Below are 15791 nucleotides of genomic sequence, written 5' to 3'. Positions count from 1 at the left end.
GAGTCTCTCTGTTAGACTCAAGATTCATCTTGCTTTTTAATAGATGTGTACAGTTCTTCCATTTTGCCTTCTGTGGTTTTCCTTTTCTGAAGTCTGGTATGCTTTGCGGTTTATTTATTCATGAGTTGTAGAAAAAGAAGTTCACCATTAAAAAAACTTGTTTTGGAATATCTACTTAATGGTGTGTCAAGAAACAGAAAACAATTACACTTACGCAATGTAACGTGCATTTTTGCATGCCACTTGCAAGCTGCTTTATGTATCCCCAGTTTATGTAAGTAATGAAAATTAAATATCATGCTAGCCTGCACAATGCAGTCAGCACAATTAAAGCTAGGAGACCTTAATTGGGAATAAAAAAAACACACACCAGCGCTAAAAAAACACAGTCTTTTGTCTTTTACAGCAAGTTTGCAGAGGGTTCTTCCAATTTGGCAGGGCTATGGCTGCCATGGGGAATGAAGTGTTTTCATGTCCTGAGAGTCACTGGGCACTGTGTGTTGAGGGTTATGTTCTGCAGATGTGACAAGTACATAATAAATGCCACATGTCACCCTCTCCACGGTGGCCTGGCACATACCCTGTCATAGGGCTGGACATGAGGAGAGGGAGCTCATGGCCTCTGGTGGGCAGAGCAGCAGGGGAAGGTGGGGAGGCAGGATGAGACCTTGACTGCAGCCAAACATGAGGAAAAGGTATTATTCTCCTTCATGATGAAGGACAATTTCAGCAGCTTGGGGCCAGCATGTTTGCAGTGTCTCAGGCAGAGAACAGCACCCACTCCGGCACTTTCCAACTTGTTGGCTTGCAGCTGTACTTGGCACAACTTTGCCTGAGAGGGGCAAAGGCTCTGTTTCTGTGCAAATGCCTACTACCTTTGGCAGGGACAGTGCAGGTAGAGCCTCCATACACCCTCAGAGTGATGGCGGCCTCTTCAACCCAGGAGTGATGCCAACAGGCTCATCCTTCAGCCCTGGGCAGAGGGAAAAACTCCTGCTACACAAACTGGGCAATGAGATGCTGGGAAGAAGCATTTCAGAAAGGAATCTGAGGGTCCTGGTTGATGGCAAGATGAATATAAATCAGCAGGGTCCTGGCACCCAGGAGGACCAACCCTGTCCTGGTGCCATCAGGCACAACATCACCAGCTGGGCAAGGGAGGGTATTGTTCTGCTCTGCTCTGCTCTGCACTGGGGTGGCCTTACCTTGAATATTGTGTACGGTTTCAGGTACCACAATACAAAATAGAAAGCTATTAGAGAGCAACCAAAGGAGCGTAATGAAGATGCTGAAGGGCCTTGAGGAGACAAGGAATACGAGGAATGGCTGAGGACACTTGGTCTGTTCATCCTGGAGGAGACTGAGGGGAGACCTCATTGCAGGGGGGAAGAGGAGGGGCAAACACTGACCTCTTCTCTGTGGTGACCAGTGACATGATTCAAGGGAATGGCCTGATGTCGTGTCCGGGAGGTTTAGGTTGGCTATTACAAAAGGATCTTCACCCAGAGGGTAGTTGGGCACTGCAACAGTTTCCCAGGGAAGTGGTCACAGCACTAAGCGTAGCAGAGCTCGGGGTGTGTTTGGACAGCTCTCGCAGGCACGACAGTTTGTTTGGATTGTTGGGGATTGTTGGGGCTGTCCTGTGCAGGGCCAGGAGTTGGACTGGACTCCTGAATATTCTGTCACTCTGTGACGCTGCTACCGCCCAACACCGACCCCGCCATCGCCCGCCTCGGCTCCACTCACGTGGGCACCCCTGCGGCGCACGGCTGGGCGCCCCCGTAGCCCGCCCGCCGCCCCCCAGCAACGCCCCCCGCCCCCCAGCAACGCCCCCCGCCCATCCCCACCCTGCCCCGAGACCACGCCCCTCGTTACATATTCATGCAACACGCCCACAGCCCGAGGGACGCCCTGCCTCTTTATACATATTCATAACCCACACTCACGTACCCCCGGGAGGCCACGCCTCTCTCGCTGCATATTCATGACCCAGGGGGCGGGAGGGGGCGGAAGCGGAAGCGGAAGCGGGTGCCGGTTCCCGAGGACCCGGTATAAAGCGGCCGCCGCTGCCCGGTGCTGCCGCGCTCGCGCCGCCGTCAGTGACCTCGTCCCTTCCCTCCTTCCCTCCCTCATCCCCCCCGCCCTCCCCGGCGCCGCCGCCTCCCCCCTCCGCCGCACGGAGCAGGTCCCGGGTGCTGGGGGAGACCCGGGGGCAGGTAAGGGGGGCGGCGGGAGCTTGGGCTGTGAGGGGTGTCTGGAGTGAGGACGGCGTGTGGAGGCGAGGGGCGGCTGAGGAGCTGTGGGGTGACGGGGGTGAGGGGCTGGTGAAGGCGAGGAAGGGCTTGGGGTTAGAAGGTCGTGAGAGTGAGGGAGGTGAGGGGCTGGTGAAGGTGGGGAAGAGTTTGGGGTGAGGGGCTGGTGGAGGTGAGGAAGGTGAGGGGCTGATGAAGGTGAGGAAGGGTTTGGGGTGAGGGGGCTGAAGGGCTGGTAAAGGTGAGGAAGGGCTTGGGGTGAGAAGGTCGTGAGAGTGAGGGAGGTGAGGGCTGGTGAAGGTGAGGAAGAGTTTGGGGTGCGGGAGGTGAGGGCTGGTGAAGGTCAAGAAGGGTTTGGGGTGAGGGAGGTGAGGGCTGGTGAAGGTGAGGAAGAGCTTGGGGCAAGGGAGGTGAGAGGCTGGTGAAGGTGAGGAAGCCTTGGAGTGAAGATGAGAAGGGTTTGGAGTTAGGAGCTGAAAAGCTTTTTGAGTGAAGGAGTTATGGGACTGGAAAGGTGAGAGAGTTGAGGAGCTTTGGGGTGTGGGTATGTGAAGTCATGGGGATGGGAAGACAATGAGGATCTTGGGGGTGAGGGACATGTTAGGCTGCAGAGGTGGAAATTCGAAATGCCATGTGCTGTGGTGAGAAATCGGGTCAAAGAAGATGTTGGGCTACAGAGTTTGGGAAGGGATGAGGAATGAATGGAGAAATGAGTAAGGTGATGTTGGAGAGACTTGTTTGGGGTGTCTGAGCCACCTCTTTCTCATCAGAATTCATTAAGTGCCCCTTTAGGATTGTGTTGGGTGGAGACTGCGCTGGAAGAGGACTTGAGAAAGGGACCAAAGATGGAAATTAGTGTGCCTTTTCAGACTATTAAACTTCAGTAGTCTGCCATTTGAATAATTCCACACTTAATCTGTCACCTGATCTCAAAGCTTTATCACAAAACAATTGAGTCTCTCCTAGCCTGATATGATGGTGGGAGGGTACTGGGGAAAGAAATTACTTCCAACTTGGCTCTTAAAACTCCATGAATGCAGCAGTTTTCCTTAAGTTCATGTTATAAGTGATCTGCAACTCTTAACATGCCTCAATTTAGCACCTTTAGCAGGTGCAGAAACTCTGCTTGACCTTGAAAAATATTCTCTCCATGGGGCAGTTTTCTGTTGGAGTGCTCTGCCTTCAGTATTCTCTAGGTACAGAGGGGAAAAAGGAGGAGAGGCAAAGATTTTGCCGAGACTCTGACTTAGCAGTGGGTGCGGTGAGTGAATCAATGTTTCTGGAGCCTGGCTAATTCAGGTACTTACAAATGGGAAAGCACTGGAAAGATATTGCAGGATATTGAATGTTAGACAGAGGAGATGTTTTCTCCTTCAGGGAAAGAGATGTTACAAGGAGAGGCAGCACTAGGTACAGACCCAGCCAAATAACTGCATCATTATGAGGATCTGTGGGAAGGAATTGCACTGTTACAGCATGTATCCTCTGTGCTCTGCAAAAACTGCTCCAGTGTGAGCTGCGTCATGTTCCACTGCTGTGATCAGACAGTGCTACTAAAATATTTAATGAAATATGGCTTGAGCAGGTGCTTGAGCTCAAAGAGTGAGCTGGTGAATACTTTCTGCTTCCCTCCCCAAGTCAGGCTTTTTTGTAAATATCTGGCAAGGGGGGGGGTTGCTGATGTGATTGCACTGCTTGTGTGACTTCTTCCCTCCTACCAGTACTGTGAAAGATAAGGTCTTCCTTGCTTGGCTTGTTTAGTGACTATACTGCATTGATGAAATGTTCAACATGCCTAATTTTTCCCTTCCTAAATAAGGGAAGAGGTTTCAGACAAGAGATCAAACTATTTACTTGACACTTTGGCTATAAATGCTTACGGAAGTGCTTTTTACTGTAAGTTTGAAAAGCTGACACTACCTTAAGTTCCTAAAGATGCATCCAGTAGTCTCTGATGCATCCAAAAACATCTGAGAGTTCCTGTTTATGTCAAAGGTAGTGGCAGCTGCTGTCTTGGAAGTGAGCTTCATTCCTCTATTAATGAGGATTAAATTGGATACTTAAGGGAGTTTTCATGACAAAATAACAATTTCCATGATCTAACGGGTGGGATCAGTGGAACAACTTCTATTTTAGTTTGCTATTTGGAGTGTCAAAGGCTGGTTTACATGGGTTGGCTTGTGCCTCTCCGAGCAAGTAAATGATAGCAGTCCTTGTGTTCAATTATGTATGACTGAGGCATCTTCAGCAAAAGGAAAACGTGTGGTTCTACAGATAAACCCTCCTGTGTAGCTGTGGGTTAACTCCTGCAGGAGCCTGCTGCTCTCTGGGAGTCTGTTGCTGAGAAAGGAATGAGCAGAATCTGCTGACGTGATCTTGCTTGGATGCTGTGGGGACTGCCTGCAATCGAGGGCAATTCTCTCCCTCCAAGCTGACATGTGCCTAAAAAAATCAGTCTGTTTTAAGTACAGTTGTATTGTGGTGCCTTGGGAGGTTGTTTTCTGCTGGAGGTGTCCGTATTAGTCATGAGAATGTGGCAGGAACACTGACTGACAGCTGGTGAACCTGCTGCTCTTTCTGTGTTGTGTTACAACAAAACTCACGAAATGCAACTTTGTTCATTTGCCTTTTCAGTGGGGAGGCACAAGTGGAATATTTTTGTGGCTTCCAGTGAAGCGTGGTGTAACTCTGACTGAAACAATGCACATGCTTGTATGTCTAAGTGCATGTGACCTTAAGTTTTCACACTGAAGCAAGTGTTGAGCCTGTTTGAGGAGCTTTCTGAAGTAACTGCCCTGATTCCTCCAGGTGGAAATCCAGGCTGTGAGAGAGCAGGCTGAGGTTGGACCTGTCTCACAGGGCTGTAACCTCCAAGGTTAATTACCTTTAAACTCACTCCAGTCCTGGATTCTCTGGCAACTAGAAAGTTAAGACTTGGTAATATAATGTTGCTCTGCTTGTATGCTGAGGCAGGAATGCATGGACTCTGCTTCTATCCCTGTATAAACTTAAATTGATCATTTATAAAAACAAGGAGAATATTAACATTGGATGGTACTTGCAGAGTAATTCACCAGTGAACCTGCACCTAATGTTTGAAAAACTTTCTTGCAGTCAAAATATGTTGCCAGCTTAGAAAAGATGTTGAAGCTTTAGGGGTCATGAATTCCTGGGTGGAATGACCTGCCAGGTGATGCCTGCAGTTGTGTACACAGCTGCATGTAACACTTCAGGACTTTCAGGAGACACTGATTTAAGCTATAAGCAATTCCTTTTCACAAGAGCATTTGATCTTGTCTAGTCTGTAAACTCTGCTTGTGATGCACCATTTATTTGAGCACCTTATGGCTTCCAGCAGCAATTCCTAGAGTAGAAAGCCAGTTCCACTGGCAGAATGTGGGCACTGCTACTTGCATGGTAGGCAAAACCAGTGAAATCCTTCACACTGCCCATCACAAGAAGCTTGAGCTGGCAGCTGCTTTTGAGCTTAACTTGTGGTCTGTAACTCCTCTGCCCCTCTAACAACATAAGCCATCCTAAAATAATTTCATCAAATGATCAAGCAGTATCTGTTGAGCAACAGTGTATGTGTGCTGGTGTCATGTTTGACATAAAAACAAGCTTCACTTGCCCTTCAAACTGACTGCAATGCTATAGGCTACTTTTAATAGTGTAAAAGCATGCTGAACAGAGGCAAAGCTATTGGAGTTGAAATGGAGTTTTCCAGCTGATCTGCCAGGAGAGCCCTGTGGAAGTGACAAGGCTGTCGTGACGGAGGAGGAAGCTTTAGCAGCTTGCAGAGGAATGAGTAATATGAAGAACTGTTTGTGCTGTGTTTTAGTTTTGCAAGGGTCACTCCCATGACCTTTATATCTGTAATACTTGTAAGATCCCAGGCTGTGACCTATTCAAACTATAGGCATAAGATTCACCAAAACTGCCCACAGAACAGCCTTGTGTGCAGTTCTTTCCTTTAGAGATGGATTAACTGATCTGATACCTGTTCTTTTGGAGCTCATGGTCCTTCAGCTTAGTATCAGCCTTACTGAACACTTTGATTCAGCAGTAGTACATTGACTCGGGGATTATAGAGTGCAGAGAGCGTTGCTTAGCTTAATATACCAGCATTAAACATGACATGAGTGAGTGAAACAATACTTTTCCTAAGCAGAGCATTACACCTGCTCATAATGGCTGTATCAAGTCCAATAAACTTTATAGCTGTTCTGTGTTTAATGCTCCATGCAAAACCAGAAAACAATCCAGTTGTCAAAGTTGGAGCACAATGCTGTCAGGATGAGTGACACCGTGTGTGTAGCTTGACAGCTGATGTTTCAACCTGAGGGTCACCTTTCAGACAGGAGATCCTGGGCAGCCCAGAAACCAAGCATGGCAGCAGACACTGTTAAGCTGTGGGGTGTTGTGAACCAGGGGCTGCGTGCTTTCAGTGAGCTGGTGCTGTCAGGTGACTTTCACGGTCAGCAGCTTATCAGTTACCCACACATCTTGCAGTTGGGTCACATCCCCGCCCAGAGAAACTACCCAAAGCTTCCACTGGTAAACAGATATAATATCCTGCTTCTGGGACTGTGAGGGGCTCTTGTATCCAAGCACTGAGTAATTACTGCTCTTCTAAATAAAATGATTACTCTCTAGTGTGGTAAAGAAGCATAATATTCCTTCAAGTGAAACAAGGTACTCTGCATGAAAAAGAGCTGATTTCCTGCTATTAAATCTAGACCTCCAATAGAGTTGCCCAAGACTGAATTTGCCTTGAGTTAAAAGCTGGGCTTTGGACACTCAGTGATGGGTTCAGAGCACTGCAGTGTCTGAGCCATGGAGTGGTTTGTGCTGTGACCTAACTGGCACACGGTGGCTATTAACTAAAGCCCCTTCTTGCTGGTACTTCCAACAAGTGCTGTGCAGTCATTTAGACTGCAGCTGGCATACGGCTTTGTAACAACTCGGGACAAGCAGCCAGGTTTCCTCATCAAACTTGCTCTTGGCAAATGACTCTGGCAAGCATCAGGACACAAGGCTTTTGTTGGGTAATGATTGGGTTTGGCTTAAGAGCTGCTCCTGACCTTGGTTTGGCTCTTGCTGGCATGTATTCTGCTCAAAACATGAATCTCAATCTATAGATGGTGGGAAGTTGGTCTCTACAATGTGGACCACTACCAAAATCTAAGACCCAGTTAAAGATGGGGAAGACTTGATTTCCAGGACTCCCATTTATGGAGGAAAAAGACTATTAAACTTTAGCTTTAGGAGGCCTGGCTGGCCTGACACTTCAGGCTTGACTCAATCTCTTTTGCAGTGTTATATGAGGACTGACTAATCTGGTGGCCTGAGCTGTTCTGGGAGAGGACTGAGACATACTTTCCTTGCACGACTGAAATTGTCAGTCAATAGCTGCTGCTCATGCAGCAAAGCACAAAAGGGTAGGAGATAAGATTTAGTCTTAAGAGTAAGCCAAAGATACTCTTAAGAAAATTCTAGTGTGTAAATGGCAGCAGAAAGCTGTTACCCTGAATTGTTTTGCTAAACTCTGTTTGAAGTGGATTTTGTCAGTATTCTGGGGAGAGAAGTTTGGTTCTCTCAGCAGAGTGGAGAGAGGACCTAGTTTCCTCATCTTGTTTTAAATGAGAGCTCTAATGTTTTTGTAACTGAAATTGAAACCAGTGTTATGCTGACCCTGCATATTTTCTATCCTCTGCTGGCTGGCCTGGACTACTTCTGCATGCAGTGTAGTTCATTTATTTTGGAGACTTGAAAACAAGCCATTATCACCCTTCAGTGCCAGATAAATAAATGATCTAACTGGGGGCCGAACCCAGTGTTCTTTTACAAAAGCACAACGGCATGTCACTCTTATCTTCTGCATTCTGCCCTTGAATATATGATCAATCTTTCTGGACCACATCCAGAAACCAGTGGCTTAACCCAGCAAGCGATGACTGCAGAGCAGTCAGATTTCTGTGCTACTTAATTTCCTATCATCACTTACACACAGCAAACAGTGAGCACTGTTTAACCTACAACTTTCTTATCAATCACATGGAGGTACAAATAACAGAAACAGGAGTCAACTCTTAAATAGTCTTGATGCTGGATCTGGGCCTCCAGGTAACAAGAGTTTCAGGGGGTTGATTTTTTGTTTGGGCTTTTTTTTTTTTTTTTTTTGGGTGAGGGGAGAAGGTAGGGTAAAAAATCCTCCTCCCATTTCTTGAGGGGAATATCTGAGCAAGTACACTGGCCTGAGCTGTCTGGCTCCGGGTACTCCCAGAGGAGCGATCTGACAGTCTGAACTATTGCTCCTTAGAGTAGCGTGGCTGGCCAGCTAACTCCCAAGAGTTCAAAAAATAACCCAAAACAAATGCACAGCTTGCTTTAACACCAGCACTTCTAGTGCACGTCCCATTTGCTGTCTGATTCGTAGCTGGAGGAATCAGCTTGTGATGTAGGCTTGTTCTTTTCCTTGGCTCTTGTTCTGCTTCTAACTTTGGTGTAGAGGAAAAAGGCTCCCACTTCTCAGGGCACAGGTACCCTAATTGTTTCCAACATCTTAGCACTTCCACCTCCCTAAAAGTCAATTTCCCTTCAATGAACTGAAAAAAGAATGAATGGGCCCTGTTCCCTTCATGTTCCTACAGTCATTTCTGGCCTTAGATTTGCTGCAGTTCTGTGCTTCAGGCATTCACAGTAAAATTGCTTTCTCTGTGAAAAAAATAGTCTGAAATAAAGAGGTGTTGGTAGTGGTTCTCCAAGCTTTAATGCTAAAGGTATCTTTTCTGATAAGGGCATGTGCTTGAATACTTCAGCTCTGTATTTATAACATCTTCACTATGCACTATCCTCTCTTTCTTGCATGTAAATGAATGTGGTCAGGGTGAAAGTACTGTGCAAATGAAAGCAACACTTGGTTTATCTCCAGTAGCAGCATTCAGTTCCTTAATATTGCATTTCCCTGTAATTTAGTGGAAGCCTGCCTGTGTCAAAATATTAAATAAAAATGGGTTCCTTATTTTTGCAGTAATGACTGTCCGGCATAATTTTTAATTCTTACCTGATGCAGTTATGCTCATGCCATTATAATACTTCATTTTCTTACTCACTGTTGATGTAGGGTTTAAATAACTTCCTTTCTCATTGTCTGGGTAATAGTCATATCTTTTCAAAGAATGAGAAAAACAAGAACACTGGCCAATTCTTGGCTTTCACCAGAGAAATTTTTAAAATATTGGACTGGACTGAGAGGAAAGCAGGAAGCCAAGGCTGGAAATTTCTCTACTCTCTCCTATCTGATAAAGCAAGCAAGAGCCCAGAATTTTCCTTCATTAATTTGTTGGCCTCACAGGACAAACTGGAGCTCTAAGTTGCTTGATGTGAGCAGCTAAGACTAAAGCTACACAAGTCTCTTTTTGCATCTGAAAGGGCTTAGGCTTGTAATAATGCTGTGACCCTTCCAGCCTTGCAGGGAATAATGAAAATATAGCAGGCTTACATGAGCAATGAATACATCCTGCATTGTTTATATCTAGGCCAGTAATTTCATGTTAGATCTTCACTCCCTTCTACGACTAAGTAGTTTAGGTGCAGAATTAAACTGTAGATTGTGCAGCAAAAGCCTGAAAGTCTGGGAAGCTTGTTTCATCAGGTAGGTGGGGGGTTTCACTCCCAGCCTGTGTGGGGAGGATGTATCCAAAGTGACAGACAGATGTCACTGCTCACAGACTGGTGGGATTCAGCTGTGGCTGCAACATTGAACTGCCAGTGCTTCTGAAATAGTTTAATCTCAGCAAATGGTTGTCCAGCCTGCTCGTCATGGTAGAGAATGTTTAATAAAAAGCATATGAGAAGGCACATACATTTGTGCAGTTTGTTTTCTGTTCAGCAAAGAAATCTGGGATCAAGCCTCTGAAGATCCTACCCAGATGGCTGATGTAGCCATGTGTCCTAAAGTAAACTGAAGTCTGTTTTGATTACTCTGTTCTTCAGAAGGAATTCACGTTTCATACCTGGGAAATTTGTCTATGTAAATTTCAGTTCCACATTTTGAAGGCTGAGTTTTGCTCTCCTTGCCAGTGAAGGTTTAAGCCTGGTTTTGATGGTCATTGTAACAATTTGATGATCATTGTATTATTTCATTGGGTAAAATACAGAATACAGTTGCACATTTTGTATTCATTGTGTTTTTCCAAACTTCATGTATGAGTGGTGAGCAAGGGCACACAAAGTCCTCAGAGGAAGATGAAAAAGCTTTCATAGCAAAAACGTTTTTGAGTTATGCACACTGCTGTTCACATTACTACAGATAAGTAGGAAGAATTTTACAGGCACCATGTGAACTCTTTTCCTGCAGATTTTATTTTTTTCCTGATAAACGAAGACATTTTTATCCCCTAACTCTCTACCCCAGTTAAGTTAACATAAACGGACTGCAGCTTGATTGAAAACCAAAATGCAAGTTAAGGATAGTAATGTGTCACATCATGGCTGTTTTAATGTGGAATTGAAACTTAAATTTAAATATCTTTTGGCTTAAAAGGAAAGTTTTAAAACAAAATGGAAGTGACCTTTTGAATTATGCCTGTTTTACTATATGATCATATGTAGTTCGGTCAAAAGTCTGCCCATGTGTTTTGCAAAAATCTTTGTATAGAAGCAATACATTGAACTTTGAAATTTGTTACTGGAGGAATAAAAACTTAACAGGATGATAAATGGATTTCACTTAAATGAGATATCAAGGATGTGATGCCCCCAGTTTTATCTATTAAATCTTGGCTGCTGTACAAAGCAACATTAAATTATTTCAAATCTATTTAGGCTCTTAAAACCTAAAACAGTTAAGGATATATTATGGTTAACTGCTGATTGCTTTAATCAACTCTTATTCCTCTTGAAAATCTGTCAGGTGATTACTCAAATGATAAAACATTAGTTTATTGCATGTGCTGGTCCTGTAATTGAAAAAGTAAAATGACTAAGCACAATGCTCTCAGTAAAGCTGGCAAAATAAAATACAGCCCAGAAGGGCAAGCCATGCATTTCATTAAAATAAGGTTCAGTAAGCATGAAATTTATCACCCTAAGGGCTTCCTCACTCTGACAAGTGACTAAAGTGTAAAATGTCAAATACCTCTGAACTGACCAGTAACTTGCATTAACTCCAAGATTTTGTTAGTCAAATACTAGATGTACTTTCCTGTTCACAAGCTACAAGAAATGAATAGTTTTCTTCCTCAGCTTCCTGTGTTACTGCTGAAGACTCACACCTACATACGAGCACATGCAAATGTCTGTGCCTTTGTGGGCTCTGGGAGATGGGAAACAGTGTGCTCACAAGTGAAGGTGAAAGAATGGCAAGGAGCAACCTCAGCTTGTAGAGCCGTGAGAAATTTATCCATGGATGGGGCAAGGAAGGAGTGAACCTGCTGGGGTTGTCCTCCCTGTGATGGATAATAGCACTTCTGTTACCCATTGCATCTAGAAAATATTTTCTAATTCTGTTACAACTTGAGCCATTCATTACCTTCCTGATGGAGAGATCAGGTTATTATGTTCTTTCAACAGCTTCTACATTTGAAACCCTCTGTCAAGACTTTGTTTAGAAATAATCTCATGCCCTTCAGACTTTGTAGTCATGTCTTCTGGTTCCTGTCCTTTTGATTGTTTCTGCTCTCAGTTTTTTCTGCGTGGCTCAATTTGAGGTACAGCTTGCTTTGCTCACTGAAGTGTTTAGCTTGAATGTTGTTGTGCTTGATGAGGAATCATTTGTCATATGAGGTGATCCTCACCTCTAAAAGGACATTAGGACAAAAGTGAGAATATCTCCTTTCAACAGGATGTACTGACTTGGGTTGTGCTTCTCTGCTGGAATCCACAGGTCTTCCTAAAAAATGTGCAATCCCTTCTCTAAACCACTATCAGGAAGCAGCGTTTGAATAACTGTTTGTTAGGTTTTCGGTTTTATTTCATACTATGCTTTTGAATCCTTACAGAGAGATCCCTGTTCAGTAAACTTGCTCTCATTGCATGGGCTGATAATATTTCTGGACCAACACCAGAAAGCTCCTGAAACCCTTCTTGGGAATACTGTTTTGGTATTGGGAGTATTTGGTATTGGGCTACTTGGGAGTACTCCAGCTACTCTTCACAGCAAAATCTGTGGGAACTGTTGTAATATTCTTTGAGTCTGAGTGTCCCACCCACTTCAGTGATGGTTTCATCAAAGTTTGATAGAGCCTGAATATATTCAGGGATGCATGGCACATCCTACTGCTTATTAAGATTTGTGAAATCCTACATGATTGCTAACTTATTAACACCTTCAAGTGTTTCAGAGTAGGATTTCCTTGGAAGACTTCTTGAGTGACCCAATTCAGGCAATTCTACTTGTCTAGAATCAATTCTAAAATCTCTTCCTTGAACTGGAGGCCTATAACAAGCTATGCAATATGCCAAAGTGCTTACACAAGGCTTTTATAAATTCCAGGCAAAGTTAATGTCACCAGGATAACTGCCAGTTGCTCAAAGCTTCATTCACTTCATATTTTTGGTTTGCCTGCTCTTAACAGCTGTACACTTCAAGCAGGTGTAGCACTTCAAATGCTTAGGACCCTATGTATCACTCTATGAAGGTAACAACTTATTGTCTGCTTTTCAAGGACTTGGGGTGGTAAAGTTGAATGACAAGTCTGTTAATTTCAACAAACTCTTAGTTATAAATGCCTTGCAGACAATGAGACAGCAAAATAATTCAGGAATGAATGTTGTATCCCTTATCAATTCCATGTGTGATAAATGGATTTAGCTGGTTGTAATGTTAGAGAAAGGAATCTGTAAGTGTTAACTATCTTCATGGGAACTGGGGTGGAAGCCAAGCCACTATCTTGTACCAGAATAAATTGATAAGAGAAAGTGTTCAGTTAAAAGTAGAGCAGTTGTTTAAAGAAATAGTCTGACGATGTAAAACTCTTTGAAAATTCGAGATTAGGTAATATGTGCAGTATTCATTCAAGTACCTGACTTTAGTTTTGTAACTTTAACTCATCCCCTGGTAGACATTAGAGCTGTCCTCCTTGTCTCCCCCATTTCTTCCCATAGATGCAAGCCTTTGATTTCTTCTGCAGCACAGAAAGAGAACATCCCTTTGAAATTTATGTAGTCAGAAACACCAAACAGCTTCAGCCAGGTGTATGTGTGCTCTCATCATCCTTTGTCTGACCTCTGCCTTTAGTGATACTCCTAGCTTGGGGTGCTGCTGTGGGCAATTGCCATCTCCTCGAAGATAAACATCAAGACAGTTTTGAAAATTGAGAAATTTAATATATTATTGCAAGTAGAATCTTGCAATAATAAGTTGCAAGTTGATTAGGGGTTGACAGATCTGGAAATGTGACATCTGGAATACTGTGAGGTCAGGCTCAGCTTTCCAGGGGAGCAGTGAGAAGACTCGGCATCCATTATACTTTTAGGATCAGAGGACAGAAAGCTCTGAGAGCTTAGAGAGCTGAGTCCCTGTCTTGTGGTGTGCCTGTTCCCAACAGCTGCTGCCAAACCATAAAGATGATTAAACCACAGAGAAGAGTAGAGACTAAAACCTTGTTCTGGTATTTCTTCTGCCATCTGAGGAGAGCAGCAGAGATGGATCCAGACTGAATGTGAATGGAGCAAGATGAGGAAAAGTCAGTGATGGAACCACAGACTTTAAGCACTATAATAAAGGTGTGTGGATGACAGATTATGAATGAGAGCTATTTAACTTAACTCTCTTCATGAAGCCCATGCTCTTGCTAGATGCTATTACTCAAGTTTAGAGAATGCTCCAGTCAGTCTGGTGAGATGCATAAGCAGGTAGCCTCAGAGCACTGAAGGCAGCATTCACTGATGAACTCACAGTTTGGTGAGTTCTTCCTCTGTTCTGTGAATAGCCCTAGAGTCCCTGAGCTGAGGTCCTTTAATGTTAGGTGCCTGTTAGACTAATTCTAAAAATTTATCTGAGCAAGATGTTGCTGTTCGTGTTTATCCTTCAAATCAGCACCCACTCTCCAAGCTGCAGTTGGTGTGCCTTTTAGAATTATTAGGAGATACTCAGTCCTGAATTGAAGCTGTAGCTGTTATTTACACTCAGTTTGTGGAGTCCCTTTTATATTCCTCCCTCTGAAGATAGCTTACACTAACTGCACGTGTATTTTGGTGTCTCTTTAAACAATAAAGGCACAAAGCCAAATTTATCTTGTCGGCAGTTCAGGTTTCTACTTCTTTCTCTGGATTTCCCCCTTGGCCTGAGATTTCAGGATCTATCCAGGGTAACAGAATGAGCAAAAGAGATTGCTTGTTCTCTGAGTGCACTTTGTAGAGAGGATCCTATCCCTTTCTGAGGATATTAGATGTCTAGTAGGATAACCTGCCAGCTCAGCTGTTACACTTCGGTATCAAACTACTTTGTGCGCTTCAGTTCTGGTGTTTCCTTCATTGTTTTGCTCTTCACATATGCTGCTTTCAGTGCCTGCACACATTAAAGCAGCTCTGCCTACTTAGAGAAATACCTGTGATATTATCTGACCACAAATTCATTCTGCCTCCGAGAATGATCTGGAAAGGCACTCCAGCTGGTATGCAATTAGCCTTGCATAAAGAAACAACCACTAGATTAGCTTTGTTTTCTAAACAATCAATCGTGCTTGTATAGGCTGAACCTCTCACTGCCCTGTTCTTTATGTCAGCAGCCCTGTCTCTGCAGAGTGACTCAAGTGCAAACACTTTGAATCTTACAGCTAAATTAGCACTGGCTATGACTTATTGATTTTAAATACCTTTTTAATGCAGAGAAATCTCCCCTTCCTAGAAGAAGCCTGCTTAGTCCTGTAGACACTATTGCAACAATGTTTTTGTTCTTATGGATATTCAAGAAAAGCAGTTTTAGCATGTGAAGGATTAATTCACTGAGGATGTTTTAGGTAATCCATCTGTGTTATCTGATAGTAACCTCCAACAAAATGCTTTTGGGAGGCTAGATGCCTTTCAAACAGCATTTGCTTGTTGTTTTGGGTGGGTTGGTTTTGGTTTTGTTTGGCAGGAGGTGGGAATAATAGCTCACAAGGGCAACCAATATTCAAGGTATTTAAATGTACATTAGCATCTCTACTGCCTTTACAACCTGCTTGTGGTAGTCCCAGCTGCCTTGTAACAAATAGTTATAGAGCAGCTGCTGAAACCATTGATTCCTCTTAACCACTCTGCCTTGGAAACTTGTCTCTGTGGGGACCTAGAGAGGTGCAAGACCCATGATCTGGATGAAATGAGGATGGTTAGAGTTCCATGGATGAGATCTGCCTCCATCTCACAGAGCAGCTTTGTCCCTTGGGTTATATGTTGAGTTTCCCTTGGAGCATGGCAGCTGTCTGTTTTACTGGAAGCATGCAGGAAAAGTTGTTGGGGCTGACAGAGCATGACTGAATTGTCTGACTGTGACAGGGCTAAACCTAGACGGGGAGTTGGGTTTGCTTTCAAATATATTCACCTGCAAGAACT

At 44.1% G+C, this 15791-nt stretch overlaps 1 protein-coding gene across 1 annotated transcript in view; it reads left to right on the top strand.

Annotated features, from left to right (window-relative positions):
* Nucleotides 1–2038: 2038 nt before the first annotated feature.
* Nucleotides 2039–15791, top strand: part of SLC45A4 (solute carrier family 45 member 4) — a 56434-nt gene continuing 42681 nt past the window's right edge. Inside the window, 1 exon segment of the mRNA XM_030971570.1 lies at nt 2039–2216. The gene's annotated coding sequence lies outside the window, so the exon portion shown is untranslated.

Source organism: Camarhynchus parvulus, chromosome 2, assembly GCF_901933205.1.
Source record: "Camarhynchus parvulus chromosome 2, STF_HiC, whole genome shotgun sequence".
NCBI lineage: Eukaryota > Metazoa > Chordata > Aves > Passeriformes > Thraupidae > Camarhynchus > Camarhynchus parvulus.
Note: the sequence above shows the minus strand (reverse complement) of the source record. Positions and strands in the feature narration are given on the sequence as shown.